Raw genomic sequence first — 27725 nt, 5'->3', positions numbered from 1 at the left:
TGGAGCAGTGGTCGCCAACTGGTGGTCCGTGGACCATTAGTAGTCCATGAGGTTCAAAAGGTTGACAACCGCTGGTCTAGAGTATGGGTGTGTGGTCATTTTTTAGGCTGATGCTAGCTTTGGGTGAGATGTGCAGGTCGAGAACAGATAGGCCATGGCATGGGGAAAGGAAGAGTAGTAGGCATGTTCACACTTAGAAGTCCTTCTTCTGAGGGATTCTATTAAGAAAGTCCAGCGTTTTGTTATGTGTTGGCCGAATTCGATTCGTTGACCTGCCTAATATTGGGTCAGACTGCCAGCCAGCATGTCATCAGAACTCATTCTACAAAGACAGCCTCCAGAACTCTCTGAAAAAATGCCTTTTAAGGAATCATGTTTCCATCTTGCTTTATCTTTGTTAGATAATACACAGCAAAGACTGAATTCTCTAGGTTTGCACCCATAAGTTTTAATAAAATGTTGAAATCCCACTCTCTGTTATCCACATTGGCTCCTATGTCTCTAGGAGATTCTTGGCCCTGGCAGCACATTGAATCATCTGGGGAACTTTTAGAAATCCCGGTGCTCTCGCCACACCCCAGAGTAATTAAATCAGAACCACTGTGGGTAGAACCTGGGCTTCAGTACTTTTTATTTATTTTTAAATATGTTTTGATATTTTAGAGAGAGAAGAAGGGAGAGGGATAGAGATAGAAACATCAGTGAGAGAGGAACATCATTGACCAGCTGCCTCCTGCACACCCCCTACTGGGGATGGAGTCTGCAACCCAGGCATATATCCTGATTGGGAATCGAACCAATGATTTCCTGGTTCCTGGGTCAACATTCAAATGCTGAGCCACACCGGCAGGGCAGCATCAGTACTTATTAAAACTCTCAGATGATTCTGTTGTGATGTTTAGGTTAAGAACTACCCTAAAAGTTGCTACCTCCAGGCAATAACAACTGAATGCTGAACTCTAATCTTTGTGAGGGCAGAAACTGTTGATATACAATATAATAGTCATTTTCAGTGTACAACCCAGACATTATGTAACTTACTAAGTGATCACCTCAATAAGTCTAGTAACTACCTGGCACCATACATAGTTATTGTACTATTATTGATTGTATTTCCTATGCTGTACTTTATATCCCTGTGACTATTTTGTAACTGCCATTTTTGTACTTCTCAATCCCTTCACTTTTTTCACCAGTCCCCCAAACCTCACCGCTCTGGCAACCATCGGTCTGTTCTCTGTATCTATGAGTCTGTTTCTGTTTTATTTCTTTGTTTATATTGTCTTTTAGATTCCACATGTAAGTGAAATCATGTGGTCAGTGTCTTTCTCTGACTAACTTATTTCACTTAAAATAATACCTTCTAGGTCAGTGGTTCTAAACCTTCCTAATGCCACGACCCTTTAATACAGTTCCTCATGTTGTGGTGACCCCCAGCCATAAAATTATTTTCGTTGCTACTTCATAACTGTAATTTTGCTACTGTTATGAATCGTAATGTAAATATCTGATATGCAGGATGTATTTTCATTGTTACAAATTGAACATAATTAAAGCATAGTGATTCATCACAAAAACAATATGTAATTATATATGTGTTTTCTGATGGTCATAGGCGACCCCTGTGAAAGGATCATTCGACCCCCAAAGGGGTCGCTACCCACAGGTTGAGAACTGCTGCTCTAGGTCCTTCCATGCTGTCACAAATGATAAGATTTTATTTTTTTATGGCAGAGTAATATTTCATTGTATATATGTACCACAGCTTTTTGTTGTTGTTAATCTTCCCCCAAGGATATTTTTCCATTGATTTTTGAGAGAGTGGAAGGGAGGGAGGGAGAGCGACACATTGATTGGTTGCCTCTCTCAAGTGCCCCTGTTGGGGTATAGAACTTGCAACTTAGGTATGTGCTCTTGCCTGGGAATCAACTATGATCCTTTGGTGTGTGGGTTGATACTCTAAACACTGAACAACACTGCTCAGGGCTGTGCCATATCTTTTTTTTTTTTTTATGCATTCAACTATGATGGGCTTATGGTTGCTTGCAAATCTTGGCTATCTATATATATAAAAGCCTAAGCGAGTGGTCAACGGTTTGACCGGTTGCTATGACATGCACTGGCCACCAGGGGGCAGATGCTCAACACAGGAACTGCCTACTGAGGTCAGTGTGCTCCCACAGTGGTAGCATCGCTCAGCTGACCAACGGGCACCAGATGCAGGGTTCATGCTGGCAAGCACAGCTGCAGTGGTGCAAGCCTGTCCCGATTGGGACTGACTGTGCATGAACTTGCGGCAGGCACAGTGGGGCCAGGATGAGTGGGAGTGGCAGGCAGGAGCGGCAGGCGGCATTGGACTGCCGGTTTTGGTCCGTTCCCCACAGGCCACGCTGAGGGACCCCACCAGTGCATGAATCCATGCACTGGGCCTCTAGTTTTTAATAATATTGCAGTGAACATAGGGGTGCATATATTCTTTCGAATTAGTGTTTTGGGTTTCTTCAGGTGTATACCCAGAAGTTCTATTTTTAATTCTTTGTCCTAAAAAAATACTGTTTTCCATATTGGCTGCACCAATCTGCATTCCCACCAGGAGTGCACTACTGTTGCCTTTTGTCCACATTCTTGCCAGTACCTGTTTGTTCATTTATTGAAGGTAGCCATTCTGACAGGTGTGAGGTAATACCTCATTGTGGTTTTAGTTCTTTCCATATGTCTGTTGGCCATCTGTATGTTCTTTTTGGAGAAGTGTCTATTCAGGTTCTTTGCCCATTTTTAAATTGGATTGATTTTCATTGTTGAGTTATATGAATTCTTTATAAATTTTGGATATTATCCCCTTATCAGATATATCACTGGTGAATATGTTCTCCCATTCAGTGGGTTGTCTTTTCATTTTGTTTCTGGTTTCCTTTGCTGTGCATACTTTTTAGTTTGATGTAGTCTTATTTGTTTATTGTTTTCTTTTGTTTCCCTTGTCAGAGAAGATATATCAGAAAAAAATATTACTAAGAGAAAGGTTTGAGATTTTACTGCCTATATTTTCTTCCAGGGGTTTTATGGTTTCGAGTCTACATTTAAGTCTTCCTGAATTCTTAAGTTACAAGATCATGGAAGGTTTTTGGTCCTGGGAGAGAGACCTGGCTGGCCAGAGCTGTGGGGGCCATTTGCGGGGGTGGGGGGGGAGGTGGTGGTGGCCAGTACAATGGCTATTTATCAACTGGAATGAAAGCATTTTAATATTTTAATAACAGGTCCTGCTGGACTTGTGTATAAATAGGCCACACTAGTTTAGCTTTTGGTCCTTTCACTGTTGCCAGGGATTTCCTACTCTCAAAGGCTGTTTGTGGTCTGGTGCTGTCCTCTGACTTCGTCTCCTATTGCTCCCAGGCCCTTCTCCCTGCACTCCAGCCACACTAGCTTCTCTGTGTTTCTTGAACACTGTCAAGCTCCTTTTTTGCCTTAGGGTCTTTGCACTTGCTGTTCAGTCTGCTGGAACTTTCCTTTGAAGGATGGGCTGCAAAGCCATGATGCAAAGGGCGTGGATACAAAGAGGTTGATGACAGCAGCCAGCTTGGCAAATCTACCATGTGGACCCTTTAGGTAACTATTCAGCCTCTTTGATAAAATGCTCAGCACTTCAGATTTCTTTCCCCTCCCTCCCTTCCTTCCTCCTTAAGAGCATTCTATGTTGACAGCCAGAATCTGAATATTAAATATTTTTCTTTATGTTTCTGTAATCTCCTAATTGTCTTTCATCCACTTTCTACTCCATACTTCCTGTCTACCCCCTTCTTCAGATTAATGCTTTATACTGGCTATGGAGATGCTTCATATGAAAGAACAAAGGAGAAATACACATTTATGTGATTTAAGATGTTATCCTAGTTACATTTATAATAGTTACTCATAATAGGTTCAGGCAATGGGCTGAGTACTATCTACACATTGTCTCATGTAATCTTCACAAGAGCTCCCCTTACACATGAGAAAACTAAGTGCTTCAGAAATTTTTTGAATTAAATAGTAGAGCCTGATTCCATGGCCCATGCTCCTAACCCTTGCTCTCTCTGTGCCTCTCTGTAAGATCATCATCAATAAAGTCCCCTGTACTAAGCTTTAAAATCCCTTCATGCTGCCTGTTTGTTTGCAGCTCACTTACTGTCCTACGTATATACTAGCTGCAAACTGCAGGGCTAAAACTTAAAAGAAGGCAACAAAAAGAAGCATGACACAGAGAGTGATTGTCATGGCAAACAAATAACAGGATACTAACAGGAAAGTCTGCATACAGAAGGCTTTCTCTAATCCAGGGAAGTGGCAGTGATATTTCATCATGAAGCACAATCTAGCAGGAATGGACCACCAGGCTGAATTATGTTTGAATTTCTTCATGTTGGGCCCATAAGCAATGGTACATATTATATGCATGATTATTTTCCTTTGGGTTAAGGCATGTCATTGATGCAATAAATTTCTCTTGGTGCATAGTATCCCAATAGGCTCCTAAAAATTTGTGGCTTCCTAGTCCTAAATTCAATATGGCTGGAAAAAAAAATTTCTTTATGGCTTCTATCATTTCTACTTAATCCTAAATTATTAATAATTTCAATTTATTCCTAAGAAGTTACAATTTGACTTTATAATTATTCAAGGGGGAAGAATTGAGTAAAAAAATATTTCAGCACTTGTATTCCTTTTTTTGCACCATGGTGTTAAAAAATAATGACAAAATGTGGTCCATGGACCAGCAGCATGCACATCACCTGGGAAACTTGTTTGAAATGCAAATTCTTGGGCGCTACCCCAGACCATATGTGGGTCTCCTAGAAGCTGTATAGTTTCAAGTTTTGCATTTAATTTTATAATCCATTTTTCCATATACGGTTATACCAGCACCATTTATGTAAAACACGTTTCTTCCTCCAATTGAATTGCCTTAGCTTTTTTGTCCAAAGTCAATTGACTATAAATGTGTGGTCTATTTCTGGACTCTTTAATCTGTTCCACTAGTTTATTTATCTTTCAAAAATGTCACACTGTCGTGATACTATACTATACGTTTGTAATGTCTTGAAATCAGGTAGGATGAGTCTCCAGCATTCTTTTTTCTCCATCTATTTAGATCTTCTTTAATTTCTCTCAGCATTGTTTTTTGGTTTTTGATTTATGAGACTTGCATGTCTTTTGCTAAATTTATTCCTACAATATATATAGATATCATATATATATATGTATATATAATACTTCTGCTAAACATTTTAATTTTTTAAAATTATGGTAATATATGGTAATATATATATAACACAATTTTATCATTTAAACCACTTTTAATTGTGCAGTTCAGTGGTATTAGTACATTCTCACTGTTGTGCAACCATCACTACCATCCATCTCCAGAACTCTTTTTATCTTGCCAAAGTGGAACTTGGTACTCATTAAGCAACAACTTCCCAATTCTCTTCCTTCAGTTCCTGGCAACCATTCTATTTTCTGTCTCTATGAATTTGACTACTCTAGGTACCTCATATAAGTAGAATCATGTAGTATTTGTCCTTTTATGATTGGCTAATTTCATTTCTCATGTCCTCAAGGTTTATTTATGTTGTAACATGTGTCAGAATTTCCTTCTTTTTTAAGGCTGAGTAATATTCTATTGTATGTCTATACTATATTTTGTTATCTATTCATCCATCAATAGATACTTGGGTTGCTTCCAAATTTTTGTCTAGTGTGAGTAATGCTGCTTTTAACATGGGTGTGCAAGTATTTGTTTGAATTCTTCCTTTCAATACTTTTGAGTATATATTTTAAATGGTATTTTAAGACTATTTTCTAAATGTTGCCAAAATTTAGAAATACAATAGATTTTTGTATATTGATCTTGTATCCCGTGGCTTTGCTGAATTTATTAGTTCTACTAGTTCAGTAGATTCTTGAAAATATTGTATGCATATAGTCTTGTTGAAAGTGAGTAAAGACAGTTTTACTATTTTCCCTAAGACTTTATGCCTTTTATTTGTTTTTCTTGCTTTAAAGCATGACTGGGACCTTAAGCACAATGTTCAGTGTAAGTGGTGAGAGCAGACATCCTTGCTTTGCTCCCAATCTCGGGGTGAAGTGTTCAGTATTCCCACATTAGGGAAAACATTACTTGCATGTCTTTTGCTGATGACTTTTCTCAGATGGAGGAAACTTCTTTCTATTCCTACTTTGATAAGAGTTTTTAAAAAATTGTTTCATTGAGTTATAGTGATATACAAAAAAACTATACATGTTTAATGTATAGAATTTGATGAGTTTAAATATATACTTATACTTATGAAACCACAATCAAGGTAATAAACATATCCCCACTTCCAAAAGTGGTTCTCTGTCATGCAGGTGCATTGAATTTTGTCAAAGCCTTTTCTGTGCCTATTAAAAAATCACTAGCAAAGGGCAATGAATTTTATGCACCAATAATCATTCAATTTCTGAGGTAAGGTGAATGACCCAACTTCTTCATGAATTTTGTTGCCTTAACAAAATTAAAATTTTATAAACTAATAAAGAAGAAAACATGGTTTCTGGGGTGGCATCCAACAATGATATCATTATAAACCCTCTCAGCTCAATTTTGGCATTTTGTGAAGCTTCTATTACAAGTAAATGAATAGAATAACTTGTACATTTGACATCTTGTTTCACCTATCAATCTTGCTCATGGCAGTCCAACTTGTCTCCTTAAAATACAGATCTGACCAAGCTACAGCTTTGCTGGAAAAAAATCTGCTGGCTGCTTATCACTGCAAAACACAGTATCCATGTCTTTCTGGATTTGGCTCCATGTTGTCTTTTTAGTAGTATCTTTCAGCGCACCCCTTTCTGCCGTTGTCACCCAAAATTTTCCCTTCCTCTGACATGCTGAGCATTCCTGTGTCTGCTATTGCTGATAATGCCTTTGCCCCACTGTGTACTCCACAATCCACTCATCTTTCAAGACTAGCTCAGAGCCACCTTTTCCATGATGCCATCCATAATATTTCTAGTTGCAGTTGATCTCTATGCTCTCAGTTCCTACTGCATCTATACTGCTTTCTTATAGGACATTTATTGGCAAATGTGTTTGGATTATGTTTTTCTTGCCTGTGCATCCCCACATTGCCTCACATAGGGATGGCAGGTAGACAACAAAGCCACAAGTTCCTGTTTTTGAGCCTGTGGAAGTATCACTAAATGATTACAGCATGATTTTCCACAAAGACTAGATGTACTTTAGGACACCTCAGGACATTATTAATTTATTATTAACTGCTCTGGGCAATTATTATTAGTGGAGTAAATGAAATCTGCATTCCATCTTTAGCTATATTTCTGATCTTGTACATAACAAAAGCTTAGTGCTTTTGTTAGTTGAAATGAATTTCATTGCCTAGACTCCACGGGTGATTCCCTCAAGAGCTAGATTTATTTGAAAGAGGGCAGAAGGCTAGAGGATTATAGTAGATTATTATGCTGTAGCATTATAGCATGTGGAGGAGCTGACCACATGGAAGAAATTTGGTAGTAAGAGTGACAAGCTCTTGCAGAAGAGGGGCCAGGCTGTCAGGCCTATTTTATTTTCTTCTCAAGGCACCCTCCAGGAGATGTTGTTATTTTCTTGATTTAGAATCCAAGAATCTGTTAAAGGTCTACATCAACTGTGTGTTAGGCCATGCCCGGGAATCTCATGGGCCAAGGGGAGGAATGAGAGTGTTTCCAAATGTCACAATCCATTTCATTACTATGGGGCAAACTTTCATTAGACAAAACTATAAGTTCCCCCTGGGAGCAGCAGGTGTCAACAACAAATAGAACTCTTTAAATCAGTGGTTGCCAACCGGTGGACCACAGATCACTGGTGGTCCATGAGGTCCAAAAGGTTGGCGATTGCTGCTTTAAACCCCACAGACATGTCTGACTAATCTTCAGAAGTCAGTCTGGGAAATGACAATCCTCAGGGGTTTCTTGGAAGAATAGGTCAATTTCAAAATTTGTCTCTTTCTAAGGATACACTGTCCAGTTTAATGGCCATTAGTCACATTTGGGTTATTTAAATTTAAATTAATTAAACTTAAGATTAAAACGTTAGCTCTTCATTAACATTAGCCCCATTTAAAAAATTTATTGATTTCAGAAAGGAAGGGAGAGGGAGAGAGATAGAAACATCAATGATGAGAGTGAATTGTTGATTGGCTGCCTCTTGCATCCCCACTATTGGGGATCGAGCCCACAACACAAGCATGTGCCCTTGACCAGAATCGAATCCGGGAACCTTCAGTCAGCAGGCCGACGCTCTATCCACTGAACCAAACCAGCTAGGGCAACATTAGCCACATTTTAAGTACTCACTTAGCCACATGTAGCTAGTGGCTCCCACACTGGACAGAGCAGAAGTAGAACATTTCTATCATTGCAGAAAGTTCTAGTGGACAGTACTATTGCAAGGCCTTCGGTACAAGACTTCAACTCCTTTGCACCGTAGCTTAGATTTTTGCAGAAGTTTTGGCTTGCATGCACCAAAAATCCTTTGGTATTAACATTATTTATATCATGTAACTTTTTTAAAAATTTCTTTTTTTTATTGCTTAAAGTATTACAAAGGGTATTACATATGTGTCCATTCCCCCCCCCCCCCCCCGCCCTAGACAGTCCCCTAGCCTCCCCTATTCCCCGGTGTCTTATGTCCATTGGTTATGCTTATATGCATGCATACAAGTCCTTAGGTTGATCTCTTACCCTCCTACCTCCTGCACCCACCCTCCCCAGCCTTCCCGCTGCAGTTTGACAATCTGTTTGAGGCAGCTCTGCCTCTGTATCTATTATTGTTCAAAAGTTTATAATGGTCTCTATTATCCATGAATGAGTGAGATCATGTGGTATTTTTCCTTCATTGACTGGCTTATTTCACTTAGCATAATGCTCTCCAGTTCCATCCATGCCGTTGCAAATGGTAAGAGTTCCTTCCTTTTTAGAGCAGTATAGTATTCCATCGTGTAGATGTACCACAGTTTTCTAATCCATTCATCTACTGATGGGCACTTAGGCTGTTTCCAGATCTTAGCTATGGTGAATTGTGCTGCTATGAACATAGGGGTGCATATATCCTTTCTGATTGGTGTTTCTGGTTTCTTGGGATATATTCCTAGAAGTGGGATCACAGGGTCAAATGGGAGTTCCATTTTCAGTTTTTTGAGGAAACTCCATACTGTCTTCCATAGTGGCTGCACCAGTCTGCATTCCCACCAGCAGTGCACAAGTGTTCCTTTTTCTCCAAAAAATTTCTTTATTGATTAAGGTATTACATATGTGTCCTTATGCCCCCATTGCCCCCCCACTCCCCCCACCTCCACTCATGTCCTCACCCCCCTGGTGTCTGTGTCCACTGGTTATGCTTATGTGCATGCATACAAGTCCTTTGGTTGATCTCTCCCCCTTACCCCCACTCTGCCCTACCTTCCCTCTGAGGTTTGACAGTCTGATCGATGCTTCTCTGTCTTTGGATCTGTTTTTGTTCATCAGTTTATGTTGTTCATTACATTCCACAAATGAGTGAGATCATGTGATATTTATCTTTCTCTGACTGACTTATTTCGCTTAGCATGTAACTTTTTTATTGGTGTTTCTTACACCTAAATAAATACTTTTCTCTTCCAAGGCCTTTCTGTTCAATGTCTCATTTTAGAAAAATATAAAGGAAATATTCATTCCCCATAGTTAGAGGCCTGTGTGGTAAGCAAGATTCTGTTATTTATCTTTCATTGTTCCTTTAAGGTGGTTAATAGCTCCGCCAATCCTTATGATTTCCTTTGTGCAACCCTCTGTTGCTAAGTCGGCTATGTCCTGTATGGTTGTTCACATTTAAATTACCTACCATTTTGCCTTACTAAGGAAGATGTAGTGAATTCAATCACTAAAGGAAGGGACTATTGGGAAATAAGGCTTCTATCTATTCTGTAATACTTTTATTCTTGACTCTTCTCCCACATTAAATAAAAGCTATTGTATATAGGGAGATGCATTAAAAATAGACCACACAATATAATGTGGCTAAAGCTTACATACTAGCTTTAAATGGGGTTTATTTGAAATGACTTTAATCTTGGTTGTGGTGGCTATTCAATACAACGTTCATTCAGTGTTACAATTCAAAGTCATATGTTTACTTCATTCCTATGAAGATAAGAATAAATGTTTTTTTAAACATTTTAAGTAAGGTGAAATAAAATGGATTGTGGCATAGGAGACAAAATCTAATCTTTATTTCGATCCCTACAGTTCCATAGATTATTATCATTCTTTGTAATTTCCTTCTAAGTCACCTCTTTGAATAAGGTCTGGATTGGCTACTTAGTATTCATATATTCTCTTTATCCACCTTGGTATATATATTTGGAGGAAAATGAACAAAAATTTCCTTTTTCCAGCTTCATTACTGTCATGACAAACCCTCTTCAAAGACAAATGCTGTGGGGTAGTTAATGACATAACTGTTCTGAATCCCAGCTCCCCTGCTCCTGGCTGTGTGGACCACCAAAGTTACTTAATATTGTGTACTTCAGCTTCTTCATCTTGAAGATGAGTTTGAGTTTCAAATCTACATCATTAGATTTTCCTGAGGCTTAATACAAGCCCTTAACACACAGTGTCATTATTTTTCACTTGGGTTTCAAACCTAAAAATCATTTTCCTATGACTTTAAATTTTTAAAATTGAAATGCAGTTACTATGGTCTGAATGATTGTGTCCTCCTACATTCATAAGTTGAAATTCTAATGCCCAGTGGGATGGTGTTGGGAAGTGGGGTCTTTGGGAGGTGACTAGGTTATGAATGAGACTAATGCCCTTGTAAAGGAGACCCCAAGGAGAGCTCCCTTGTCCCTTCCATTTTAGGGTTATTTACCCCTTTATAATTTATAGAACATTGCTTCCATATGTTAGCTTATTTAATCTTTATTGCATCTCTTAAAAAAGTAGCTGATATTATATTTATTTTACAGATAAGGAGAACAAAACTCAATGTGGGGTGAAGTAACTTGTCCAAAATCATTCAAATAGTTAGTAGACTTCAAAACCAGACGGCTAGCACTTGAGCTTATACTTTTCGTGGAGCAATGTTGTGTCCCTTGGGGTGGAGACAAGAATAACTTAAGACCCTCATTACTCTGCACCCAGGAGCTGGCCAGGCAAGTGTCTGCATTCTGCAAAGCTCTCCACACATCTTTTGCCTTCAGCACAGGTGGTGCTTGGCTGTGAATTGATGATAGTCCAATGATGCCTTTGTTCATTCATTCATCAGCAGGTGTATGTTATTCTGGCCATTTGTGTGACTATGTGCCAGAAGCTACTCTGGCCATGGGAAATTCAGCAATATGCAAAATAGACCAAAGAAAATTCCTTACATTCTAAAAGGGGAAAGATGGACTATTTGTGAATAACAAACATGCCTGTTTACTTACTTAATTGTGGAAAGTAGTAGGTTCTTTGAAGAAAAATAAAACGGGGGATAGGAACCTGGAGTGCCAGGGTATGGGACTTGTTGTTCTAAACAGGATGGTGAGAGAAGGCCTTGCTGATTGAAGGAGGTGGGGAAGACACCACACAGATAAGGGGTAAGGTGGAGGGTGGAAGGTGTTTCTGGCAAAGAGAAGAGCAAGTCCAAAAGTGCGAAGGCAGGAGGCTGCTTGGCATCTTTTATGAACAGCCAAGAAGCCAGTGAGCCCAGATAAGAGTGAGCCAAATAAGAGAGGAGAAATGGGGAGCTGATCGTGGCAGGCCTTTTTTGCCATTTTAAGGATTTGGGTTTTTACTACAAGTGAGCTACAAAGCCATTAAAGGATTTGGGGCAGAGGAAGCACTTGATTTGACTTATATTCCTAAAGGATCTTTCTGGCATTTGGGGTAAGAACAGCCCACAGGAAGGTAAGAGTGGGAGCAGAGAGACTATTTTGGAGGCCGTTAAAACAATCTAGATAAGAGATGAGGTAGTGGTGGAAGTCATGAGAAGTTGTTAGATTCTGGATACGATTTGAGGTTAGAGCCAATAGCATTTGCTGATGGATGGGCTGTGTTTTGTGAAAGTGAGGTCAAGGTGATGTTAGGGTTTTTTTTCCTGAGGCAGTGGAAGGAGAGAAATTCTATCACTTGAATGGAGAAGGCAGGAAGAGGAACAGGTTTAGGAAGGAACATCAGGATTCCAGTTTTGGAGAAGTTAAGTTTGAAATGCCTGTTAGACATCAAGTGGTGTTGGATAGCAGATGGATATATGAGTCTAGAGTTTAGAGACAAGGTCTGGGCTGAAAATACAAATTTGGAAGTTCTCAGAAAAGATGGGAGATTCAAAGCTATAGGCTGGATAAGTACATCGAGGTGTGGGAGTATAGATAGAAAAGTGGGAACTAGACTTATCAGTGGATCACTTGTAAATTACATAAAAGTCTAAACACTATACTGTACACCTGAAACTAGTATAAAATAATACTGAATGTCAACTGTAATTGAAAAAAAAGAGAAGTTCAGTTAGAGTCTCTTTGGAACGAATGAAAATGTGAGTTAAAATGAAAACTGTCTCTCAATTACAGAAAGGTTATTGGAGAGGTTTCGTCTCTTATTACTATTTAATATTTTATGACATTTCTCTCTCACTTATTCCTCACCTACTCTCCCTTACTAAAGAGATTCTTACTAATTTTATCTTTGGGATGAAAACGAGCCCTGCAGACCATTTATTCTCTATCCTTCTCAGATTAATGGGCCCTGATGTTACTACTGGTCTCTTTTTGAAACTGCTCTTTTCAACTCCTTAGAAAATAAAAGGAAGCCAAGCAGGCACAAAAAATACTTATCTTCTGTGGGCTCAGGGGCCTTATCAATGTGAGGTACAGAGTTTTAGTTCAACAGTTCCATTTTCCTATAAAAAGTAAAGACAAGAAACATTCCAACTGTTTTGTTTTAATCTGTGAGCTTGAGAACTGTCTTCATCTTACAGAGGAGCAAAATCCTCTTTTGTTGAAATGTGGACAGGCAGAAATAATCCTTCTACTACTCTAGATGTTATAATATGATCTCTAAGTTGTTTGAAAAAGTCACTCTGAGAGTAATCTAAAGGCGAAATGAGAAAGGAAATGCTGGAAAGATTCTGTTCCAGTTACTACGGCTGCATAACAAATTTTTCTACAAGTTAGTGGAATGAAACAGACACAATTGTAGGGTAATTCATTATATTCTCAAATTCTGTGGGCAGTGCATTTAGACAGGACACAGCAGGGATTGCCTGTCCTGCTCCACAAGGTCGGGGACATCAAATAGAAGATGTGAAGCTGGAAGGAGGAATCATCTGAAGGCTCATGCACTCAACTAGCAGTTGCTACTAGATGCCATTTGGGGCCACAGTTCCTTTCCGCATGGGCTCCTCCATGCAGTCTCTCTGCATGGATTAGTTTGGGCTTATTTGCAGCATCGTGGCTGAGTTCCAAGGGTGAGTGTCCTGAAAGAGAGAACCAGGTGGACACTATCTCCCTTGCCTGATAACCTCAGAAGTCTTTGGTAAGGGCAGTCTTGAGCTCACCCAGGTTCAGTGGAAGGAATATAGGTCCTGCCTCTCAGGGTAGGGAATGTCAATCCCGTTGTAAGAGGAGCATATGGGATAAAATACATACAGTGGGGTGCATCCATCTTTGGGAAGATACAATCTTCCAAAGATTTAGTGACTATCAGGAGCATAAGCTATTAGATTCAAAGAATTTTTGACTTGAGAAGTAGAGCAGAGGTAAACACCTCTGAGAAGAGATTGAAGATTGAGGTAAGAGCTTTCATTGCTAATTTTAGGAATTTTGTTCCATTTTTTTCTTCCTGTTTTGCAGGCTATGAAAATGTTGCTTCAGGAGGAGGTCTATCTATATCCGTGTCTCAGGTTCACATTCTCATGAGGATAATATTTGGACAGTTTGCTAGATGACAAGGCTCTCAGAAGGACACAGGAACTGACATATGGTGGAGATACAGACAATTACTGAAGGCCCTTGAGAGTTTGCAGGCATCACTTATGAGAGATAAGAGAAAAGCTTTCCTATGAGGCTGCTCCCCTGACAAGAGAACAGTGAATTCCTTAATCTACCCTGTGCTTAATTTTCATCTTTTCCCTTCCAGACATGTGCAAAGAGAATCAGGCAAGTCATACCTGTTACCTGTGATTTAGAAGTAGGGGGAAAGCTCTTCCCTAACCACATTCAAAGTCAGTGCCATAGACTCACTTTTAGAAGAGATTGCTGGCTAGGTCCAGGTTAGAGGATAGATGAAAAGACTCACAAGCTCTAGATAAAGAAATGACTAAAATCCTTGGTATTAGGAAGGCTCAGAGTAAAGGCAGATAGGCAAACCAAATTTGGGGAGTTTGGGGGGATGATTGCAAATTCCCAAACAGTGCATGTGCTATGGGGGCTAACATCAGGGTGATATTTTTGGGCTTTGCCCATGTACAGTCCAATCAAAGGAAGTTCTATCCTCCCTATCAGCTCTCCTGAACAAGGTGACACAAATCAGGAAGAAAGCTATTAAAAAAATGTAAAAAGTACCTAAGTCATAAAATATTAGAATTGATCTAAAATCTTAATGCAAACCCATGGACACCGACAATGGTGTAGTGAAGGCCCAGGGGAGACGGGGTGGGGTGAATGGAAAAATAAGGGGACACCTGTAATACTTTCAACAATAAAGATACATTTAAAAATAAAAAAAATAAAAATAAAATAAAATCTTAATGCAATTTAAATGGACCAGATTTTTGAAATTCTCAGAGTATCATACAGCTGAGGCTGCACTTTATTGAGTTGCTCTATTTTAAACAGCCTTTGACTATTGGGACCTTAAAATGTTGGACTATCATTGTTTTTACAAATGTTGGCATTTGGCCGCAATGGTGGGCACTGTGGAAGCAATGAGGGCAGGTTGACTTGGTAAAGGCTGGGAAGTGTGTGGCACTCAAGGGAAAATGAAGGAAACCAAGAATAGAGAAGTTAGTTTCCCTAGGAATGATAATTTCATAGAGGCACAGTGGAAAGGATTTGGAAGGAAGGAAGTAGGAGGAGGTTGGGTTAGGGATGAAGAAGCCCAGACCAGTTTTGAGAGAAGTTTGAGAAAGAAAAGATGACCTGCCTGACCGGTGTTGCTCAGTGGTTGAGTGTCAACATATGAACCAGGAGGTCATGGTTTGATTCCCTGTCAGGACACATGCCTGGGTTTCAGGCTTGATCCCCATGGTGTGGGGCGTGTGAGAGGCTGCCAATCAATGATTCTCTTTCATCATTTATGTTTCTATCTCTCTCTTCCTTTTCCTTTCTCTCTGAAATCAATAAAAATATACTTTAAAAAAAAAAGAAAAGAAAAGATGACCTGGATGGGTGGGGGATTTACATTTTGGATTCTGGTAGATTTTAGGTAATTCAAACATTCAAAGAGAATTGTAATAATAATTTATGTAGTAAAATAAGTCTCTGCCTTATGTGCTAGACACTTAATGCTAACTCTGTCCTGTTTGTCACTCTTCCTGGTCCGTGGGAGGTTACTCTTGTCCATCTATCTTTTGTTTAGATAGGGCCATGTAACTGTCCTGGGCTGTGGGCAGAGTGACATGAGAACCAAAATACTTAATTACTGCCGTGAAACCCTCCAATTTCCTTGTGTTCCATCAGAACCTGAAATGTTCCAGGTGATGGAGCTTTCACTAATCTGGGTTCTGGAGTGAAGCAACATGGACTAGAGACTAATCACACTCATAACCCCAGTACTGTAAAATGGACATGTCGCATGAACAAGGAATAAATGTATTAAACTATAGAGATTTGGGAGCTGTTACCTCAACATAACCTAATCTCTCCGGAATGATAACTCGCTTGTGCAAACACATTATTTTCTATAACTTCTTTAATTTTGCTGTCAAGACCACATCTTACTGAAGGCTGACAGGGGATTTAAATGTGCCAATTAATGATTACAGTCTCATTTAAATAAATATATATATTTAATATATTTTATATATATATATATATATATATACATATATATATATCCATCTATCCTATATAATAAAAGCCTAATATGCAAATCAACTGAACAGTGGAACGACCAGTGGAATGACTAGTCACTATGACATGCACTGACCACCAGGGGCAGAAGCTTAATGCAGGAACTTCCCTCAGCCTATAGGCCCCAGGCCAGCCAAGGAGGGTGCCAGCAGGGGGGCCCTCCCAATTGCCACGCCGGTTGCCCCGCAGAGGAAGGCGATAGGTGGCGGCAGCGGTGGTGGTGGGGCAATTGCCCTGTAGCAGTGGTGGGGAGCTGGACCGGCCAGTGGGTGGTACCAGGCCAGCCAAGGTGGGTGCCAGCGGGGCCCCCCCACATCACCCCACCAATCACCCCACAGATTGGTCCTGGTTGCCAGCCAGGCCTAGGGACCTACTGTGCATGAATTTTGTGCACCGGGCCTCTAGTATATATACTAGATATATATTTGTGTGTGTAAAAGCGCAATCCTCTCACGAATTTTTCTCCAGCCAACATGGTATCTAAGTATAGAGGGCAGTCCATTTGTCCTTGTGGCAGAGGGTAGGACAGGGATTGATGCTCTTCCTGGTCCTGGAACTCTGCTGACTTATTGCAGAAGTTTATGGCTAAGACTTCTGCTGATTCAATCCTACCTATGTTTTCTAGGCTCCACAGGTCCTCACACCTCAGTCTTGGCTAAGTCCCATCCAGTAGCCTTGCCTGGGGTGTCGCCCCTGGGCCAGTCTCCACTATAGAGTTACCTTTCCATGGCAGCACCATGCAAGCTTGACAATCTTTATCCTCAGCTACTTTTTTTCATCTCCCCACCCCCCTTGATCTATAGGCCTGTCTAAATCATTGCTTTATTGCTTCCTCTCCACCTGCCTTAGATTTCTATTCTTTTACTGTCTGCTCCCACTGCCTGAGCTAAGGATCAGAAAGATAGGAGTGCTGGGCCCATATGGGGCCAGACAAACTTCCTCCTACATTCTCCCCTCCTCCCAGTGTTTTTTTTTCTCCTTTCAGATAGGGAATGACCTGCCCTTTCTGTATGGTGGAAACTTCCTCTACTTCATTTCCTCTCTTGTTCATCTGCAGACATCTTTGTCTTCCTTCTTGCCCAAGTTATTAAGCCTTGTGGCTTGGCCTTCGTGGTGAATAAAATTTGTGGGAGAATAAAACAAAAACTCAGGTTCACATTTTATAAGATATTACATTAGCATTTATAAAATACGTTCTCCCTGTATTCTGCTGACTCGCATGATATTATTATTTGCTGACTTACTTGGTTGAGAGTCCAGCACCCTCCAGTGTATGGTGAACCCTTTGAGGGGTGTGGACAGCCCTTGTGTCTACCCTCGTGGGTCAGGTTGGTGGATTGACCCAGGGAGCTTCTTATACTCTGTGGAACACTATATATAAAATATTTTCCTGCAGCAAAATAAACTCAGAGTTCAACCTCCAATTTCTATGGAAACCCTAGGGAAAATACAATCCTTTCTTTTTATGTCTGCCAGCTGCCTTGTTTTTCTAAACACCGTGGCCTCATTTCCTTTATGTTTTTCTCACAGTCATGGTTTATTTTCAAGACTGACAAAGATCAAATGATTAAATGCAAAGACTTTACTTTTTAAATTTTTCTTTTCCCCCACATCTTTATATTGCACATTGATTGAAGCCTTGGGGGAATTTTGTCTTAAGAGAAATCCTCATTTTTGTACAGAGTATCTTGTCTAAATTTGCACCTCTCCTATGAGGTGGCCACATAAATATGTTCATAGATCATTTTTAAGCTACAATGCAGGGAGTCTTGATGCTTTTAAACCTTGAGAATGGTTTGACATGGAGACTCCTACTTTCTCTTTATGAAAAATAATGATTACTCAAGAGCTTCTTAATACTTTTAAAAATTTGCTGCTGAATATATTTAGCTGTGCATGATCTTGTTTTTGTTGAGCTCATGATACTCTGTCTTTTATCTCCCCACCAAACAATCAAGCCATCCTTTAGGAATATGCCATCTGTCTTTCTGACTCTCAGCTGCGCTAAGTGTGCTAGACAGAGCTGTTATATTTCTTTTTGGTGGCAGGGACAATACAGAGTAAACTCTCCTCCCCTTTCCAGTTAACATTATGATGATTGGAGCATGTTCATGAGCAGATATATGGCATTTTTGACCCCCCAAAAAATCATCCCTAAAAGTTGCCTTGAATGTGAATCTCCTTAATTCAAATCCTATGACCTTATTTATTTGATTGGACAGCTTTTGTGCATTACTTGAGTATTTACCAAGTCAGCCTCTTACTTGAGCTACTTCTGTGAAAGCCAGTTCCTGCAGATTTTAATCTCTTCATCCAGGGGCAATTAGACTAGAACTTTCTATGACCCATGTCATGTCTGTACCTCTAATTTCTTACCCTATGGCTTCTCTGATATCATGGGATATTGCTTTGTACTCACTGATATGCACCTCAGAAATTTCCTGGAGTTATCCTTGACCATGGGGATAGAAGAGCAGATGGGTAAATGTTCTTCTTTTGTCCACAGGTTGGACACTTCTGAAATACAATACATAAAGCTCCTTGAAAGGTCCTGGTAGATCAAGCTTTGGAGAAGGGGGTCCCTAAAATTTTGCCACCTAATAGAGATACTGATATTGCGGTTCCAGTCACTTGATAGCATGCTTTAAATGATTTTATCCTACTATTAGTATACCACAAGGTTCTATCTTTTTGCCAGGACAAGCAAAAATTAGAGAAAATCTGGAATCACTCCTTTTCTTGTAGTTGCATTATGTGGGTAATTAGTCATCATGGAATTCCTTCACTCTTCTGTTCAACTGTGATAATTTTATTGCCTCTGATGACTCATAAGCAATTACCATTACAAATATGTTCCCTTTTGAAATCTTTCAGTAATATAGCAGTTGGGTAAATAATTTTAGAAGTTGATTGTATTAATAAGGACTATTTTGGTTGCAAATGACAGTGAAGTTACAGTAGTTGAAGCAAGGATGCTGTGTGTCACCAATCTCCAGGGAGGACTGCTTTAATTTATGAGACCTGGTTGATGTCCCTGATCTATAATAACATTCTCTTCTACTCTGTATTGTTTTGCTAGAGTTATCATAACAAAATATCAAAGACTGCTGGGGCTTAAACAATAGAACTTTAAGATCAAAGTGTCAGCTGGTTTGCTTTCTCCTGAGGCCTTTCTCCTAGCCTTGCAGACAGCCACCTTCATGTCCCTTTGTTCTCACATGGTTGTCCCTCTGTGTGTCCCTGGTTTCTCCCTGTGTGTCCAAACCACTTCTTCTTAAAACTGGTCTGATTGGTTTAGGACTCATCTTAATGGCCTCATTTTAACTTAATCACCTCTTTAATGGCCCTCTCCAGCTAAATAAAGTTACATTTTGAGTTACTGGAGGTTAGGACTTCAACATGTGAGTTTGGGAGGTGGCCCAGTTTAACCCAGACATACCATATTCTTCAACTATTTATCCTTCAAGTCCAGTTTTCTGGGAAGCTTTCCCTGGATGCTCTAGTTGCTAACTCCTTGAAGCCCATAGCACTTGGTACTCACCTCAGTTATCACACTAACTGTACAGCATTGTAATAATTGATGTCTAAGGTTCATAAACTTTTTCTTGAAGGATAAGGTATAAATATTTTAGGCTTTCCAGTTCAGTCTTTGTCACAACTCCTCAACCTGCTATAGTGGTAAAGGAAGGTCCTAGCTCTTATGCCCACATGCCTGTCTATGGGGCCATCATAAGCCCTCAGTATGAGAATTTTTCTTTCAATTTTAATTTGAGTTTAAAGATACTAACCTATAAGAAAACATATTCTTTTGCTATGTGTTGATTCATTTCTCATAACAATCTAATGCAGCTTGCAGAGTATTAGCACAAATAAATTTTACCCCAGATGCCATTGGCCTCCTGTGTTATAGTCTAAGTAACTTCCCCAGCTATGGCATTTCCTTAAAAGCAAGTTCTTAATTTTATTTTGAAAATCAAATGTTTACTTTATTAATTGTTTTTAGCAAATTCCTAATTTTAAAAATAAACAATTGGACAGAAACTATTTTCAATGGGGGAGCAATTGGCATTTTGCTCAACCCACAGTTACAGGACAATTCTTCCATGTGCAAGAGTGTCCTGCACATTGCAGGATGCTTAAAATCTCTGGCCTCTGATCAGTAGCACCTCCTAGTCTTTACGACAACATCAAATGTCCCTAAATATTTCCAAACAATTTGACTTTTGAATACTTTGCCTAATCTCTAATATCTCTTCCAATTCTAGAATGCTATGACTCTTATAATTTTTGACAGTTAAATACATGGCAAATGCCTCTTTATCTGAAATCTAAGCTAATCAGAAAGCTCAGATAACCAGTTTTTGTTTTGTATGGGTTTGGGGAGTGGACGTTGTGTATTTTTACTTTATTTTCACATTTTAAGAAGAGAAATGATAGGTAAATAACTTGTGCTGATTCTTTAATGTTGCATGCAAGACACATCATTGGGTTACCTCAGATTCAACCCAATCTCTGACCCTTACACAACTTCCAAAATGATACCCAGTAGCCCCATGTGGCTATTTAAATTTAAGTTAAGTAAAATTAAATGTTTACTATCTCAGTTGTGGTAACCACATTTTGCTCCCCATGCGGCTACACAGTGGCTAATGGCTACCATTTTAGATAGCAAAGGTATAGGACACTTTGTCAACATAGAAGGTTCTAACAATGTTCTTAGCCATCCTAGTTTAAGCAGTTTAATCTATCATGCAACATTTTATTTTATTCAGCTAATTTTTAAAACTGAGAATGTTAATTGTATTCTAATTTATTTAGCAATCCTGACATGAAAACCTTTTCCCAATCCATTTAGGAATGCTGAAAGTTTATTACAATCAGTAAAATATACATTTCACAATTAAATATTTAATTTTTTATGTGAAGGATCAGAATCTAGAAGAACTGGCAGCTCAGATTTTTATGTATGGAGGCCTACTAAGACATACTTCTCTGTTTCCAGGAGCTTTGCAAATGTAGGCATTTTCGCAGCCATCTATCTCTTTGTTCTTATATACGTGTGGGATCATTGAAAACAAAAATAGTCACTCTGATTTGGCACAAGTCTTTTTTTTTAAATATATTTTATTGGTTTTTTTTACAGAGAGGAAGGGAGAGGGATAGAGAGTTAGAAACATCGATCAGCTGCCTCCTGCACACTCCCTACTGGGTATGTGCCCACAACCAAGGTACATGCCCTTGACCAGAATCGAACCTGGGACCCTTGAGTCCACAGGCCGACACTCTATCCATTGAGCCAAACCGGTTAGGGCATGGCACAATTCTTTTGCTTATGTGGGTTCACCTGCTTAAGAAGGCTTGCTTGCTGTCTGATGTCAGGATTAAAGAGTTTATGTCTGAAGAGTCTCTCTCACTTGTTTGTTCCCTCCTGGAACCTCACAGGCCTGCATCCTGTCCCAGAAGGCAGGGCTAGGGCTTGAAACTGCAGAGTAGGTGAGGCAAGTGTGAGATCACAGGTAGGTTGATGAGTCCCTCATGACCACATGTGCTATGTTTTAATTAGTGGAGCTTTTCTTATCTTCTTGACTGTATTTTAATTGCCCATGGGGCAGCCTCACTTCCTAGATGAAGGCTCACAGAGTCCCTCAGAGGCCAAAGAATGATTCACTGCTGCTTATCCAAAGGTTCCAGATGGTTTCCTGCTTCTGCAGCTTTAACTCAACTCATAGTTATAGGTTAGAGACCTACCGTGAGAGGCCGATCTGATTGTCAGGCCCTTTTACCACCTTCTGTTAGAATCCAGTCCTCTTCAAATAGCCCTTTACATGGGTAAATAATCTCTTGTATTTGTGCAATAATCATAGCTGGCGCTGATGTAATGCTTACATTGTACCAGGCAGTGGGCTGAGATTTTTACATATATATTTCACTTATTCTTCCCAACTGGATGAAGAGAATTCTGTTATTAGCCCTGGTCTCAGAGGTGTTAACCCTACTGAAGATCACACAGCTAGGAAGGTGTAGGGCTGAGATTTGGCCTCAAGCAGTCTGACTTCAGAGTGTATGTCTACACACACGCACACACACACACAATTCTATTAGATGCTTGACTATTTTTCTACTCCATCTTCTTCATAATCCTTGAGGTATAAAAGGGCCTCAAATAAAACCAAAGAAACAGAGACCCCAACACCAGAGAAGTTAAATTTCAAAGCTCCTAAACAAAAGGAACTTGTCCTCAGACAAGACCATGGCCATGACATACTAGGACAGCTCCGCATAGAGAATGGGCATACCTGGGAAAGGAGAGGACACAGAGGCACAGTTTCTGAGCATAAGCAAGAATTTGCTATACGCAGACTCCTGCCAGTTAGACTACTCTCTTGTTCAAGAGTGGTGCAGACTCCAGTAACTGAGAAATGGGCTAGTTATTCTAAAGTATATTTGGGACAGAGATGGGCGAGGACTTCCATGCAAATCCATCCAGTGGGTTTGGTTTTCTAAAGCCAGGAGGTGGAGGGGGACTGGTAACTGAGGCAGGTCAAGATATTTCAGGAATCCAGCCTTTGGACTCCACTATCAGGACCCATTCCTCTAGTGCAGCGGTTCTCAAACTGTGGGTTGCGACCCCTTTGGGGGTTGAACAACCCTTTCACAGGGGCCACCTAAATACATCCTGCACATCAGGTATTTACATTACGATTCATAACAGTAGCAAAATTACAGTTATGAAGTTGCAACGAAAATAATTTTATGGTTGGGGGTCACCACAACATGAGGAACTGTATTAAAGGGTCGCGGCATTAGGAAGGTTGAGAAACACTGCTCTAGTGTATCCACTCCTTCAAGGATGCCCACCCACATCTGCCTCACAACACCCATTGTCTTATTCTTCCCCTATTTCAAATTCCAGTGATGAGAGAGGGAATCTGATTGGCTTAGCAAATCATCTGCCCATCATCTCTATTTGGGCAGAACCCCAGACCAAAAGGACTTGCTATCAGCAGATGATTGGCTATCTTTGTGGTCAGGTGCCCATCCAGGCCCAATCAGCTGGACTGGAAGGGTGGGTGGGATAAGATGAGGATGGGTGGGGCAAAAAAAAATGGGAACTCTTGGCCATCTGGACAAAACCTTGTGCAGAGTTGTTTCCCTCAGAAAGAGCTGGGGTTCGGAGGCACGGACATTAGTGTATGTTTTACAGAGAAAATACTGCACTTGTGTACAAATAGATTAAAATTCACTCCTGTCTAGTGGGTGTATATACTCCAGGAGGTGCTGTATCAATTTTCTCCAGGTTACCTAATTCCACAGCTACCCAATCCAAAGTGTTCATTCACTCACCACTCTCTCTTGCTAATTGGATTTAAGTAAAATTTCTGTGCTAATATTTTTTCCAACTGGAAACATCTAAAATTCTAAATTATCCCCAAGCATGACACCCATTTTTGAAGGTCCCATTCAGGATTTTGATTGAGACTCTGACAGCTTAAATTCTATTCCTTATTTTCTTCTCCACCACATAATCATTCTCACATAAATTCTGAGTTACTAATGTTTATTGCTGGCATTTATTTACCCGACCTAGTGGTTCTTATCTCTGGCTACATAGTGGATCACTTGTGGAACTTCAAAAAAATACTTTACCTGTGGCATACCTCTGAAAATTATGATTTAATTGTTTTGTGAAGACCTGGAAATTTGTAAAAAGCTCCCAGGTGATGTTAATGTATTCCCAGGGTCCATAACCACAGTATGGTCCCTGACCAGCAGTATCCATAGCATTAGGAAACTTACTAGAAATTCAGACTTTTGGGCCTTACCCAGATCTGCTGATTTAAAAACTTAGGGGGAGGGAGGGTGGGTTGGCATTCAGCAATCGGAGTTTGAACAAGCCTTCCAGGTTTCGGAAGCACTGGTCTACAGGGAGCTGTTTAATTTATTGTAACTCTTTCTAGTACCGTATCTCATGCCTTTGAACTAAGCTCTCCGGAGGTGGCCTCTTGAATTACATTTGCTACACATCCTAAGAGATGTGTTGGGCTGTCTTATGGCTTGGCAGAAGGTTAATCATTTTGATTATTTTGGCAATCTCCAGCTCATTTATTTATGATTATTAATGACCAAAATGAAATGCCTCAGTTAGTCCTCTCAGTGGGCTCCCATTATTAATTCTTTTTTAACGTGATTGTTTTCTTGATTATTTCAGACAGTCATTCTTCTCCCCACACCTGTTCCATGACATGATAAATTAGCCAGGTATTAAAGTGGCTGTTCTATCTTCAGGTGCCATGATAAGATTTTCTAGTATTTTTGGGGGGAGGGAGAAAGACCCAACAATTATTTACCAAGATTTTTGATGCTAAGTAATTTTTACAAACAAATAACATATAATGTGTTGTTGTTTTTCTAAATATTTATATGAAGGCAGAGTTTTTGTCTCAAAAGAAAACGTTTCCAGTTTATTTTTGTCATCCTTAGACTTCTCATATATAGGTAAAGATTCTAACATAGTTATCTATAAATATAGAAACCACTACCTTCCTATTTCTCTTTTTGGGGTCTTTGTCCACTGTCATTTCCTTTTTTTCTTTTGTATCCTGGAGGGATAAAAGAACACTTTCAAAATAATTGCAACTTGGATTCAAAATGTTAATGCAGAACACAACTCTGGGTATTTCTGAAGACATATGATTCTAGCTTCAGGCTTTTTCAGATGCCAAAATAACAACATCTTGAATATTCATAACAACAATATGAACATTTTGGTACTTAAAGATTGTAAGATACCCTGGACACCAGAATACTAAAAACAGGTTTGCAATCAATTCTCATATGTCATTTCCTTATAAAATTCTTTCCTCACTCCTCAAAATAGATTAAATCTCAATGTTATAATCCAGAGGTCTGCAAACTGTGGCCCTTGGGCCAAATCCAGCCGGCTTCCTGTTTTTGTAAATAAAGTTTTATTGGAATGCAACCACATTGCTCATTTACATATTGCAGTTTCTGCAAATACAATGTCAGGTCAGGGTTGAGTAGTTGCAACAGAGACTGTACAGTCCACAAGCCTAAAATATTTACTCTTTGATTTTGTACTGGAGAAGTTGGCCAATCATTAGCTCCATCTACCTTTTCTTCAAAACCCTGATATAAATTGTAATGATATATCATGTGAATATTTTATTGATGTTACCTCTCACATTGCTTTCTAAGCTCCATGAAGGCAAAAATCATGTTGATTATCCTCACTATGACATCCCTAGAACCTAGACTACTGCTGACATATAACAGTTGCTTCATAAATGCTCATTAATTAAAAAAGTAGATGGTAATTTGGGAGCAGATACTGTTATCTGAAGTAAATCTGCATTTCTGTTTAAACTTGTGAGATATAATGGTGTAGCCTACATGGGGCATAACATACAAAGTGCTAGATCATGAGATGTGATGAATAAATGATAGGTCTTATTAAGTAAGATCCTCCAAATCTTTACCCTAAAGACCCTGTGGAGCCTTTGTTTCCAGAGAAGAGCCTTATAAATGCCCCAAAATATTAGGAAATGAATTCATTCTAGAACACACTTTTATTTTCAAAAGTATTAAGTGGCTGCTCTATGCTTGGCAAAGCCACTTTTCTTATTTCACGGCTTCTGAGTTTTACCACTCTGCCAATTTTTTTAAGCCCTTGCCAGTGATCTGTCTTCTAAAAAGAGGACCAGTGGAGCAGTGAGCAGCCTTACCAAGGGTCGTGTCAGTTCTTCGTTTGTCTGACTGCTGATTGGGGCTGTACATTGGAATTGCCTGGAGAACTATTTGAAGATACTGATGTCAGGGATCCCTTCTCAGAGGTTCTGGTTTCATCGGTCCAAGGTGGTGCCTTTAAAGCTTCCCAGGAGATTCTAATGTGCAGCCAGTAGTGAGACTGTCAGTTTCATCAGTTACAAGGTATTCAATGAATATTTGTTCTGTGAGACTAAATATACAAATAGATAATTGCCAGACTATATATAACAAAAGAACTCTGACCCACAACCTCTGCAGTAACTGACCGCAGATCAGGACTCAATCAGTAATTGTCAGCTTCCCTATTTTTTTTATTTATTTAAAATATATTTTATTGATTTTTTACAGAGAGGAAGGGAGAGAGATAGAGAGTTAGAAACATCGATCAGCTACCTCTTGCACACCCCCTACTGGGGATGTGCCTGCAACCAAGGTACATGCCCTTGACCGGAATCGAACCTGGGACCCTTCAGTCCGCAGGCCGACGCTTTATCCACTGAGCCAAACCAGCCAGGGCAGCTTCCCTATTTTTTTATTCCCCCCACCTCCCATCCCAGGACCAACTATAGAAAGTCAAACATACTCGCAAACAAATCAGATAGGATGCACTGCTTCTAGTTAGCACATCTCCAGTGTCTCATGCTAACAACCTCCAAACAGGGCATATCTGAGGTCTTCTCTTTTGTTACTGTAAAGCTTTCCTAGTCCACTGCTTGCCTTTGAGTTTCTGCCAAATGCAAGTGATGGTGGCTGATTCCCTTGCTATGCCAGGCTCTGAACAAATAGCCTCTCCTTGTTCCCATGTGGGTGGTCTTCATTTATTTCCACAGTGCTGTTGTTCTTGACTTGTAACTAATATGTAAACAACATACTTTGCCTTCTGTTATCACTAGGAGCATAGCAGAATCCCACTGGGATTAGCCCAGGTGAAAACCGGAATGAATATAAAACTCAGACAGCCCAAGGGCAGGGGCCAGTTGGGTGGCAGGAACTCAGGAATGGAAGGCTGTTGGGAACCAGGAAATTTTCCCACTGCATCTCTTGCCTCCATTTTGCTCTGTGCATCTGCTTAATTCTTTCTTCTTGGTCCAAACCACCTGTCTCTCTTTTCCAGTCCACATGGCAGAATAACCACTGCCAACAACTCCCAGGATTGCATCTCCTCAATTAAAGACAGAAGAGCTAGACCAGCTGGACTCTCTCATTCCACTTCCACATCTCCAGGGGAGGATCTCACTGGCCCAAGTTGGGGAAGTTCTTTTCTGCTGCCCCACATGGATTTCTGGGAGGTGGTCCTTCCCACAGGAAATGGGGAGTGTGGCCGAGGAACAGTTTAGCAATAAAACCTTAATAATTTTTTTAAAAGCAGTTTCATTTAAATTCTAGACTTCACTGAAACCTGTGTTCAGCTGTTTTTCAGCTCCCTGGTGGTTTTGGTCTTCTTTGGTAAGGCTGACTTTGCATAATTTGCACCTGCAGTTCCATTCTCAGGCATCTTGGGGTCATTTGAACATTTTAAGGAAAATTGTCCTTGAGACTGTGGTGTCTCGGGGACCCTTATGGGTACCTCTCTTCTTTAAAAGCTTATGTGTCCACAGAGTGTGCCAGCTATGCCCATGTCCGCACCATTGCCCAGTGTCCTTTGGAAGCATATTTTACCAACTACTTGATGAGGGGTATTCATGCCCAAACAACTGCTGTGACCCACGCTGTACTTTTGGGGGTTTTATGTCCTTGAATTTTCTTGCCCAGGAGACCTGGTTGGAGCACCACAACTTTCCACTGTTCCTACCTACACTCATCCACAAAGATGCTGTTCTCCCTCACTTGCCCCTC

General features: G+C 40.0%; 1 long non-coding RNA gene across 1 annotated transcript in view; it reads left to right on the top strand.

Annotated features, from left to right (window-relative positions):
• LOC132215151 (uncharacterized) overlaps positions 1-27725 on the top strand; it is a 136527-nt gene that overhangs the window by 43247 nt on the left and 65555 nt on the right. The window lies entirely within an intron of this gene.

The sequence above is a fragment of the Myotis daubentonii genome, chromosome 14, assembly GCF_963259705.1.
Source record: "Myotis daubentonii chromosome 14, mMyoDau2.1, whole genome shotgun sequence".
Taxonomy (NCBI): Eukaryota; Metazoa; Chordata; class Mammalia; order Chiroptera; family Vespertilionidae; genus Myotis; species Myotis daubentonii.
This window is presented reverse-complemented; position numbering and strand designations above follow the sequence as displayed.